This window comes from Scyliorhinus torazame, chromosome 22 (genome assembly GCF_047496885.1).
Source record: "Scyliorhinus torazame isolate Kashiwa2021f chromosome 22, sScyTor2.1, whole genome shotgun sequence".
NCBI classification, from domain to species: domain Eukaryota; kingdom Metazoa; phylum Chordata; class Chondrichthyes; order Carcharhiniformes; family Scyliorhinidae; genus Scyliorhinus; species Scyliorhinus torazame.
The window spans coordinates 55,094,272-55,106,673 of NC_092728.1; positions in this window are offsets into that span (position 1 = coordinate 55,094,272).

The window sequence follows — 12,402 nt, forward strand, 5'->3', positions numbered from 1 at the left end:
GGAACTTCAGTGTGGATGTGCCAAAACATTACTTGGACCTGTTTAGCTTGAGGCCATGTTCATGTATGCGCCGGAATACTTTCTTGAGTCGAGACACATGTTCCTCTGGGGTTGTGGACCAGATTATGATTTTGTCAACGTAGACACGAACCCCTTCTATTCCTTCCATCATCTGTTCCATGATGTGATGGAAAGTCTGTTGCCAAATGGCATTCGGTTGTAGCATAATATACCAAAAGGCGTGTTGAAGGTGCAGAGCCTTCTGCTGGATTCTTCAAGTTGGATTTGCCAAAGTCCTTGGGATGCGTCCAATTTTGTGAAGAAGCCCACGTGTGCCATCTCACTCGTGATTTCTTCCCTCTTCGGGATGGGGTAATGTTCCCGCATAATGTTTCAGTTTAGATCCTTGGGGTCAATGCAGATTCGTAGGTTCCCGAAGGTTTCTTTACGCACACCATCGAACTGACCCAGTCGGTTAGTTCAGTGACCTCGGAGATGATGCCTTTTTGTTGAAGACTCGTGAGCTCTGCCTTCAGGCGCTCTCTCAGTGGAGCAGGGACACGCCGTGGCGCGTGGACCACTGGCTTGGCATCAGGCTGCAGTAGAATCTTGTACTCGTACGGCAGCGTGACCATCCCGCTAAATACATCTGGGTACTGGGTTAGGATGTCGTCGATGCTGGCTTGAAGATACGAATGGGACGACGTTGTGGTGTAGATCCTTTGAATGAGGTTCAGTTGCTTGCCGGCGTGCGCACCTAGCAGGGACGCCCTGTCTGGTTTCACAATCTTGAAGAGTAAGCTTTCCTGTGTGTGTCGGCTGGACACCTGCAGATGGCAGGACCCCAGTGCCTTGATTGCGTTTTCATTGTAGTCCAGGAGTTCGCCGGCAGCTGGAAGGATTGTGGGGGGCTTCTTGATTCTCTTGAAGTCCTCCTGCAAAATCAGGTTGGCGGAGGCACCTGTGTCCAGTTTGAACTGGATGGGGCAGTGGTTGACCTTCATCACTGCATGCCATTCATCCTTGGAATCCACGGCCAGGGTTGATTGGACTCGCGATGTGGCTGGTGTGGCGTATTCGCACTTTGTAATAATCCCCACTCGGTAAGTATTGTCCAGGTATTCATCATCTGGATCCGTCGCACTGCCAGAATCAGAGTCAAGCATTCGGTGTTGCACACTTCTGATGCGCCGCTGTTGGAATTGGGAGTGCTGGCTCCTGACTGGTGGTGCAGATCTGCACAGGGCTACATAGTGGTTTGGTTCCCACAGTTTAAACAGCATTTGCTTCTTGCAGGGCAGTTTTTAAAAAAATGGGCGGTGCCCCAGTTCGCACACGTAATGACATTGGCGTCATGATGCTCAGTGCATCGTTGCACATGCACGGTGCGGTTCTCAGACATCTGCACCTGCGCAGTGCGGTTTTTGGCCGCTTCGTGGTCCCGATCGCATTGCGCATGTGTCGGGCCCCGGGAAGAGTGCGCAAAATGGCCGCTTTCATCAATGTGGAGGCACTACATCCGGGAGATGGCCTGAACACTCTCCACCTCGTGGGAGGCTTGTTTTTCACTTTCTGCCGTTTTGTACTGTGAATAGCGATTTTTAGAATGCTCATGCACAGTACATGTTTCAATCGTGACTGACAGGGTCATGTGCTTGATTTTCAACAATTGCTCTTGCAGAGGATCAGAGTGGACTCCAAAAACGATTTGGTCTCTGATCATGGAATCAGTGATACGACCGAAGTTGCAGGGTTGCCTAAGTCTAAGGTTAGTTAGATATGAGTTGAAGGATTCGTCTTTACCTTGCATCCTCTGCTTGAAGATGTAGCGCTCGAAGACTTTGTTGGTGTCCACCTCGGAGTGGCTGCCGGATTTGTCCAGGATGGTTTGGTATTTCGTTTTGGCCTGCCCTTCGGAAAAATGAAAGGAGTTGAAGATCTCTGTCGCATGGTCATCCGCAGTGGTGAGTAGAAGAGCTATCTTCCGAGCATCGGCCGCACCATTGAGGGTTGGATGCTTCCACGTATAGTTGAAATTTCAGCTTGAATAATCGCCAGTTGGCACTAAGATTGCCGGTGGTCCTGAGCTGATGAGGAGCTTGAATCTTGTCCATTGTGCCTTTACTGAGCAGCTGGTTGTCATGAATCTTGCTGAGTTGAACTAAATAGATTGAACAGTCACTCCTGGTGTCATGTTGTGTTATGCTGCTTCGGATAACACAGGCTGCTACTTGATGCAGTCTTAATTAAAGGGTGCTCCAGACTCTGAAATGATTTCAACGTGTTTATTGAATTATTAACACAGTTCTCAAATGAGTTCGACTCTCTGCTAATCTAACTGTAGTAACTCAGTCCAACTGTACCAGCTTGCTCGAAGCAACGTGCTGTGGTGTGATGCTACGGATCAACCCTGTCTAACTCTCTAGATGTCTGTTTGTGGAAAGAGGCAGGGTGTGAGTGTCTCATCCCTTTTATAGTGTTTATGTCATGCCCCCTTGTGGTGATGCCACCTCTGAGTGTCCTGACTGCCCATTGGTTGTGTCCTATTCTGAGTGTTCATTGGTTGCATGTTTGCATATCATGACATGGCCAACAGCTGGTCCAATGTATCCAGCACTATTTTGAGAGTTGACTCGAGAAAAAGCTGTGTTTACTCCTGTGTTATCTTCCAAACATGGGAAGAGATGTACTGTCTTCTCTGCTTATTTTGAGTTGCATGTTGAGTTATTTTTTCACACTCGTTTGAATCAAAAAGCCAGCAGATGTGAAAAACAAACTGCTGTGACCCAATGTAAATGACTTCTTCTAATTAGGAATAATTAGCACTAATTAAGACCTACAAAAATCGTAAGGAAATGAAACCATTGGGTATTGCTAATTAAGGATGCCGTAGCCCCTGAGTAATAGGAAAACATTAATAAGTGCAGCCAACGTGACTGGTGAACAGTGCTCGCGTAAGCAAACACTTTCAAGACCTCATTTATTTCCTCCATTTGGAGTGCCTTGCGACTAATTTTCAGCACATAATGTTTATTAAATAGAAAGATTTTATTAAAGTCAAACCAATGGAGACCTTGAAGTAGCACAACTTTTTTCCTTAATTCTCAGCTGTGTTGAAAGCTCTGCAAAGGATGTGAATATTGTTTGATGCTTCCACATAATATTAAAATAGTTAGAACTATTTTGCACTTATAATTGAAGATCTAACATAGGAAGAAGAAGAGGCCATTTTTTCCCTTGAGCCTATGCCATCATCCCTTTATATACTTGGGCAGCACGGTGGCACAGTGGTTAGCACTGCTGCCTCAGAGCGCCAGGGACCCAGGTTCAATTCCGGCCTCAGGTGACTGTGTGGCATTTGGACTTTCTCCCCATATCTGCGTGGGTCTCCTCCGGGTGCTCCGGTTTCCTCCCACAGTCCAGAGGTGTGCGGGTTAGGTGGATTGGTCACGCTAAATTGCCCTTTAGTGTCCAAAAATGTTAGGTGGGGTTACTGGGTTGTGGGGATAGGGTCGGGACGTGGCCTCGGCAGGGTATTCTTTCCAAGGGTCGGTGCAGACTCGATGGGCCGAATGGCCTCCTTCTGTACTGTAGATTCTCTGATTTGGTTACCAAAGATTTGACAACCTTAGATTTAAAAATTAACCGCTCCTTCATCAGCTGAATGAAGAGGTAGGTTCCAGAAACATATATAAACAAAGTAAAAGATGCATGACGATGCTTTGACTGTGAGTCTTTACAGGTAATTAAGTCTTTCCAGGTCCAAATGGAGCATTTGGAGAGAGGGATAATCACAGGTTAAAGAGGTGTGAATTGTCTCAAGCCAGGACAGTTAGTAGGATTTTGCAAGCCCAGGCCAGATGTTGGGGGGTGAATGCAATGCGACATGAATCCAAGTTCCCATTGAGGCTGTACTCATGTGTGCGGAACTTGGCTATAAACTTCTGCTCGGCAATGCTGCGTTGTCTTTCTCAATTTGGTGATGCGACGAGATTGTTAAATCTCGCGAGAGACCTCTGCGAGATTTAACAGCTCAATCGTGTGAGTCACCGAATTGGGTGCAATGAGGCCGTTCGTTCACGGCCAGAGTCCTGATTAATAGAGGGGTCGTTCCCGGCGCTGCAAGCTCCGATAAACACCCCTCTGTTCACGCCCAAAACAGGACTGTTTATTTTTTGTTACATCAAACCTATTCTCTGTCCCTCTTATGAGCTTGAAAACTTCACTCAAATCACCCCTTAACCATCTAAAATCAGGGTACGCAACCCTAATTTGTACAATCTCTCCTCATAATTTAAACCTTGGGAGTCCAAATATAACTAAACCTACACTACACTCCTTCCAAGGCCAATATATTCTTCCAAAAGAGTAGTGACCAGAACTATTCACAATACTCCAGGCATGGTCTAACCAAGGTTTCATGTTCCTAAAGCAAAACTTCTACCCTCTGGTATTTTATTCCTCAAGATAAAAAGGCCAATGCTCAAATAGTCTTCTTGATCATTTTCTTTGCCTGTCTCTGATATTTTAATAATCTCGATACCTGGACCCCCAAGTCTATTTGGATCGCCACTGTTCTTCGCTTCCCATCTAGAAAGTCACCTGTTCTATCCTTTTTCAGGTCTGACTGAATGACTTACTATTTGCCTCCATTGAAGTCCATTTGGTACAGGTTGCTAATTCACTTATTAATACCTCTGTAATTTTATGGTTTCATTGACACTACTTACAATGCCACCGATCTTTGTTTGAAGAGCGATAGATGTTTTATCCCATCATCCAAGCCATGACGGATATGATGAATAAGTGAGACACCCAGCATTGACACTTGTGGGACATCATCAGTCACATTCTGCCAGTTAGAGAACCTATCAGTTGCCCCTACTCTCTATCTCCCACTGTCCAGCCAACTTCCAGGATCATCTTTGATTAAGTCAGAGTCATGTTGCATGTCATCAATTTTATGGGGAGTTGGGGGCGGGATTCTGTGATCCTGAGGCGAAGTGTTGAGGCCGTCGGAAACGCCGTCAACATAACCTCAGGATCAGTAATTCTGGCTCCTACAGGGGGCCAGCACGGCACTGGAGTGGTTCACGCCGCTGCAACTGCTGATCCCGGCGTCAAATGGGCGCCTCGGGATCCGCGCATGCACAGTGGCACCGGCGCCAACGCGCACATGTGCAGTGACTTCCTTCAACGCGACGGCCCCAATGCAACATAGCGCAAGACTACAGGGGCTGGCGCGGAAGAAAGGAGGCCCCAGCCAGAGAGGCCGGCCCGCCGATCGGTGGGCCCCGATCGCGGGCCAGGCCTCATCGGAGGCTCCCCAGGGCCGGACACACGGCATCCAATTAACTCAGAGAATAGTCCCACAAACAGCAATGTGATAATGACCAACTCATGTTTTTGAGAAATTGATTGAGGGCTAAATATTATCCAGGATATCTGGGAATAACTGCTCTGCTCTATCTTTGAAATAGTACCATGGGACCTTGTACATCCACTTGAGAGGGCAGACAGGGCCTTAGGTTGCACATGCCATTCAAAAGATGGCACCTCCAGAACTGCAACACTCCCTCACCGCTGTGTAGGAATGTCACCCTTGCATTTTGTACTTTGTGCTGGATAGAGTTGTACTTCAAACCCACATCTTTCTGACTCAGAGGTGAGATTGTCATCAAGTTAGCCACATGCAGCTGATTATCAGAAAGCCTACTTGATTCACGTAAACTCTGAAGCACTCCCTCGCACTACAGGCTTCCAACAGACACCCCATTCAGTTTGGTTCTCAATTCGCTGCCTCAACTCTCAATTAAAACAAAACCGCGTAAACCTATATCACCTTTAACATCGTGACTTTGGGAGGTTGGGGAGTGATTGATGTGTCTTAAACATCTTGGCAAATGCATTTCTCCCCTTTGTTTCAAAGAAAAGATGAATGCCAAAGGTTCCCCTTGGATTTTGTGTGTGAATGTTCATTAAAACCAGCTGAAGTACTCTCTCCTGTGGGGACTGCAGATGCTGGCTTAAGGCTTTGCCGTATGTTGTTGTGCTTGTAATGAGAACAAAAAAAAGTTTTGTAGCTTCTTATATGTACCATAGCCAGAAGGCGTTTTAAAATCTGACAAAATCAGGATTGTTTTAAGTGGTTTAAACAGCCTATTTTACAGGCATCATCTTAGTAGCCTAGCTGAAGAAGACTTGGTTGAAAAAAAAATGGGAGGCAAATAGTCACATGATGGGATCTTTTGTGGAAGGGCAATTGCATGTGGTTTGGGGCAATTGTATGTGGTTTGGGCTCCCTTTCACTTTATCCGTGAGTACGGACAATTTTTATTTCTTGTAGAATCACTGAGGGGATGATGTGAGATTCAAAATTATTTCAACCTTGGGTGGAATTTGTACGTTCTCCCTGTATCTGTGAGGGTTTTCTACGGGTGCTCCAGATTCCTCCTACAATCCAAGATGTGCAGGTTAGGGGGATTGGCCTTGCTAAATTGCCCCTTAGTGTCCAAAGGTTAGGTGGGGTTACAGGTTTGCAGCGGAGTGGGCGCTTTCAGGTGGTTAGTGCAGACTCGCTGGGCCGAATGGCCTCCTTCTGAACTACAGGGATTCTGTGATGCCGCTTCCATCCCTGAGTGGTTTAGAATGTTTAACCTGTGTCTGCAAGGGTTTCCTACAGCTGTTCTAGTTACCTCCCACGGTCCAAATATGCACTGGTTAGGTGGATTGGCAATGCTAAATTGCCCCTTAGGGTGGGGTTGCAGGAATAGGGTGGAGGAATTGGGTGATTTTTCAAAGGGTCAGTGCAGATCAATGGGCCGAATGGCCTCCTTCTGCACTGTGTGGATTCTATTACAGAAACCCTGCCTGGAAACCTCCCATTAGAGAGACCCCAGCAGGAAGCATCCATAAGAGAGAACCCTGCCTGTTAACCCCCATTACAGAGACCCCTCTGGAAGCTGGAGAACAGTCCAGAGAGAGACAGCGAAAAGAATCACTGCTTTAAAACTCACCTGTGCAATACACCAGCTTGCTCAAGCAGAGGAAGCAGCACCCGTAAAGTCCTAGAAAAAGAAAACCACATCAGTTAGGTTGAGACCCCCTCCGATCTTTGATCTGCAAGGCATTCATGCCTATCAGTGTGAAATTGATTTTACTGTGATTAACAGCTCCAAACACAGCCAGTTGTCTGCATTGTTTAATCTAATTTCCCTTCATGCTGGAGTGCAAACTCCACCGGTCACCAGGGGCCGGAATTGAACCCGGGAGCCTGGAGCTGTGAGGCAGCAGGGCCACCGTGCCGTCCTTTTTACACTGGAGAAATACTTGCTTGAACTTTATTTCTTTACTTGCAAACTTAAAACTACCGAAATAGCTGGCCACCAAAATGTTTGTTCTAACACAAATGCTTCTTGGTTGGAAATGTTCGATTTGTTTTTATGCTGGGATGAATATTCTTTCTTAACAATATAAGGTAATAATGAAAGCAAAATACTGCAGATGCTGTGAATCTGGAATTAAAAACAGAAAAGACTGGAAATACTCTCATGTCCGCCAGCACTTAGCAGGAGAAAGAAATAGAAGGCAGACTAAAGTTGAAGTCCCCTGATGGGTGCATTGAGAGGATTGTTTCCCGGCGGCTGCAATGCTGAGAAACATCTCGCTATCCAAAGGCACTTTGCCATTTTTCTTGCCTCAGGGAGATTGTCCCTGCCGAGGCCACACTGAGCATGATTTCCTGTTGGCGAGCTGAACGGCTTCTCACAGATTGGGGCGCCATTTTGTGCAGCAGCCCTGATTCCCCCCCACCCCCCGCCCCACCCCGCCCCAACCCATCTTGTTGACCCCTTCACCCCTCTCCAACCTTGTAGCAAGGTCCCACTGGGGACTCCTAAAAGTGCCAACCCGACACTCGAGCACACTGACACTGACACTTCCAGCCTGGCACTGTCCTGTTCCCGATCACCGAGGGGTCTCCAATGGCCTGGGAGAGCCCCCCTCCCAGGTGTTGTTACGTCTGGTCCATGTTTGAGTGAATCAGTGCTAAACGGCACTCCGGTGAGGTCTCCTCGGTGCAGTATTTAGACTCAGTTAAATATCCAGATCTGGATCTCGCCTCGTCGGGTGAATCGCGATCGGCTCGGCAGTGGAAGTGTAGCGGTGATTTGGATCTTCAGCTTTGGATTTGAAATTCTGCTAGTCCATCACTAATAGACAAACCACTTCTCCCCCCCCCCCTCCATATGCCATGGATGGTGCAGCTTGCTGCTTTCAACAATTTTGACAAGCGACAGTTCCCTCGCGTACACAGCCCGCGAGTCAAAATTGCACACGCACAGGATTTGCCCAGTGTTGACAACAGTGAAGCAATTGCATGTTAACCAAGAAGGAACGTACATCTGACATACCAGGAGGAAACTCTATGGAGAGTTACACTCCTCAGTGATGAGAAACAAGATGGTCTGTCAACATCAAAAATATTGACATCTTTTAGTCTGTTTACCTGCAAGCGCCCGCAGTTGAGCTGGGGTATGCGACTGAATTGAAATTTAAGTTTATTCACCAAAGAACAAACCCCTGTCTTCGCCTCTAGTTATGCTATTGCATTTTAATGCAGGTTGAGGTGCTCAGTATGGGAATCTGCTCCCAAAGTAATTCCCTACGGATGATGTTTAACTAAAGCTATTAAAGCATCATACAGTCTGGTAGCTCATCTTGGAGAAACTTTGTATGTAGCGGCACAATCCCATTTGGAACCACCTGAGGAAAGAAGAAATGTGATTCTGCTCTGAAAAGCTTGCAGAGGCAATCATGTAGCACAGGGTTTTGATATTCTGACTCGAGGGAGCCATTCAACAACGGCACTGCATGTGTGGAGATGGAATTCATCGACAGGGGGTTAAACCAAAGCCAATCTGCGGAAACATTATTTCAATGAGCGAGTGGTAAGTCTGTGAAAATAGCTCCCTGAGGAGACGATGGAAGTTACAGTTTTGATTCATTCAAATGCAAATTACATCAATTTTTATCAGAAAATAATACTTTGGGGTGCATTATAAGATTAATTTGAAATGTTATGCTGCGTGTGCAGCATGTTTAGACGGAACAGGTGAGCTTGATCTTGAAGCAATATTTTCCAAAGCTTTCACTCTTGTGACGTCAGCCTTTTTTGTAGACGAACGGACAGAGATTGATTGATTGGTCAAAAACTGAATTATCAGTGCATCACATGACTACCAGGATGGGGGAAGGCAAACTCGATGGAACTTTATGCATTTTTCATACAGAAATTCCAATCTTCCCACTTGTTTAAATTGTTCATTTGTACATCTCATAACTTACTTTGCTTTGTAAGGAGAGAATAAACATGACTTAAGATCAAGACATTGAGGATAATGGGCATGATTCAGCAGAAATAATTCGAGGACTGCTTTTAGGTTGGTTTGGAGGGGTGTTTCTCAGCGGCTGCAATGCCTAAATTCACCCCACTGTCCACTGGCAGTTTGCCGTTTTTTGGGGCCTCGGGGAGTTTCCTCCCGACGAGGCATTACTTTAGTTGATTTCCAGGAATGGCTTCTCGCAGATCGGGGCACCATTTTGTCTGGCAGCCCTGATCTCGGCACCTCCCCTTTCAGGCCTCCCCCATCCTACCTCCAACTTTATTGCACTCACTTTCACCCACCCCCACCAACCGCCCCCCCCCCCCCCCCCCCCCCCCACACCCCCAACCTCCTAGAGGTCCCTGGGCACTCGTCTGCCACCTTGGCACCTTGCCACTGCCAGTCTGGCACCGTGGAATTGCCCCTGACACCCTGGCAGTGGCATCCAGGTACCCTGATGGTTGCAGACTGTCACAGCCAGGGTGCCCGGGGTGGCGGGGGAGTGCCAGGCTACTACCCAGTCCTCTCCCCATCTCATGGTCAGTGAGACCCCCGAGATCATGCATGGTCCACGTTTGTGGAAACCAATCATTTAAATATCATTATCTGGATCACACCCAGTGAGGGCATAATCCAGATCATGCCAAGCGGTGCGAGTTTGGGTGACTCGTGATTGACCCGGAGCGGAGCCCAATTTGAGGCTCTCATGGGATTCACTTGTTGCGCACGTGTCCAAGCTGGGTGCAACATGGTGGCTGAATCACGCCCAATCTAACTCTTGGAAGAAAACAACTTTGGAGGATGTTGATCTTTCACTCTGGTATTGTCAACAGTGATCAAATACAATCAAAAGTTTGTTGAAGGAAAGCCATGAGTGATATATTGTCAAAGAGTCCTTTGGTCAGAGTGAGCAATTATAATCTGGATACTCTTCTACTTTTAGATGTATAATTAGAGGAAAACATTCCAGAGGGTCTGAAATAAGAGCAGCCATTGCATTGTCACAGCAAACACCATTCTGTCTGTCTCTGTCTCTCTCTCTCCCTCCCTTTCTCATTTTCCCTAAATGTTGGTTGAAAAGTGATTAGACATTTTTGGCAGTAGCATCGTATCAGAATGAAATATGTGCATCACGTTTGGCCTGTGAGGAAACCGAGGGAGATTCCTCGGTGGTCACAGTGTTGATTGTCCTTCAATGTTTCAACAGGTGGATAAACTCAGGAGCAGATTCAAAGTGAAGGTCAACGATTAGCCAACCTGAAGTGAAATTCTCTGTAACAGTATGTTACTAAATCAATACTCAAAAAATGCAAAATTGAAGTTGAACTGTTGACTATAAACTTGCAGGGTTTTTTCTCTCTCCATTTCATACACAGAGGGTAGATGATGGGTATGCAGCAAACTGACGCAGACAAATAGCCTAAAACCAGACTGTTAAGAAGCTGATAGATTCTGTATTGAAGTTGGCAGTATGCTGGGACTTTCATTGTATCTGGCAGCTGAGAAGCACATTTTGTTGCTGATTTTGGCAGAAGTCTTTAAAAAGCAGGCTACCAGTATCTCTGCAGTTGAAGTTTATTCTCCAACATTAAACACCACCTATTTGTTCAAAAACCATCTATTGTTTTGTCAACAACAGCAGTAAAATGTCATTTAATCCACTTTTTTTGTAATAAATAAAAATGACTGCAGGCTATTATTTTTTTAAAATCTGAATTGTTTTATGCATACAGTAAAAGGTCAATGGTGTCTCGTTGTGAAATATTTGATACTAAAAAGAAAGAATTTCATTGACGTAGCACTTTATCATTGCCCTTCGGTGCATCCCACAGATTTGACAATAATCTGTCACTGGATACGTAAACATTCTCACACAGCAAAGATTTCCAATATGGAAATTGTAGTATCTTGAAAGACTGACCACCAAGTAGGTTCGCGAATAAATAGTTTATTAGTGAGAATAAGCATTATGGAGATTGAGATAAAGGCTACCGTACTCCACAACTTCAAACTCCTAACTCAGAGTAAAACCCGCACTCAGCCCCAGAATTCATGTGCTCAGGCCTGGTTGGCCCTTCTGGTCACATGGCTCTTTGAGAACTCGCCCCTTTAAAGGGACACGCTACCATATCCTTCCCCCTTTAAGTTCCAAACAAACAATGCCCAGCCTTTTGTTTTAGGCACGCCACGAACACCGCTGTTCCCAACCTCCGGGGCTTTCATTGCCTAATTAAATTTGTATCGTTGCATTATTAGCAAGGCATTTGAGTGATAATGTCACATGATTAATTCCACAAGCTCCTCGAAAGGTTTGGACTCGAGGGCATCTGGAGAAGGCAGACTCCTAATCAAGTTCTAGGTCAGGGCCCCGCAGGCTGTGAATAGGATTACCCGCTGCTTCTCTTCCCCGACCCGTAATGATTTCATTGGCCTTAACGAACTAGCACAGGCGGTCAACATATAGTATCCACTGCTCGGTGTTGAAGCTGAGCAGCTCAAGTTTCCAATAAAAGGGAATTTTTGACACTCGCAGACTGCTGAACGAGTTTGTTGCAAAGGAAAGGCTTCCACATGAGGTCTGCTCTCCTGATTTCTGTAGCGATCGGAAGGCGCCCCAATTTATCCTCATCACCAAACGTAATATCTTCAAAGTATGTTCACGAATAAATGGCTTATTAAGGCAAATAGCTATTTGCAGAGAGCGAGTTAAAGGCGACCGCACTCCACGGCTCCGAACTCTTAACTGATAGTAAAACCCAAACTCTGTGCCAGGATTCGTGCACTCCATCCCTGATTGGCCCTACTGGTCACATGACCCTCTGAGAACTCACCCCCGTAAAGGGGCACTCTGCCCTAGAAATAATGGATGACTGACCAGTTAATCTTTATTTGGTCAAAATTTCAGCTGGATAAACTTTCATCAGGTTATAAACATGAAATGTAAACCCTTGTCTCTCTCTGTGCAGATGCTGCCTGACCTGCTGAATATTTCCTGCATTTTCTGTTGTTATTTCGGATT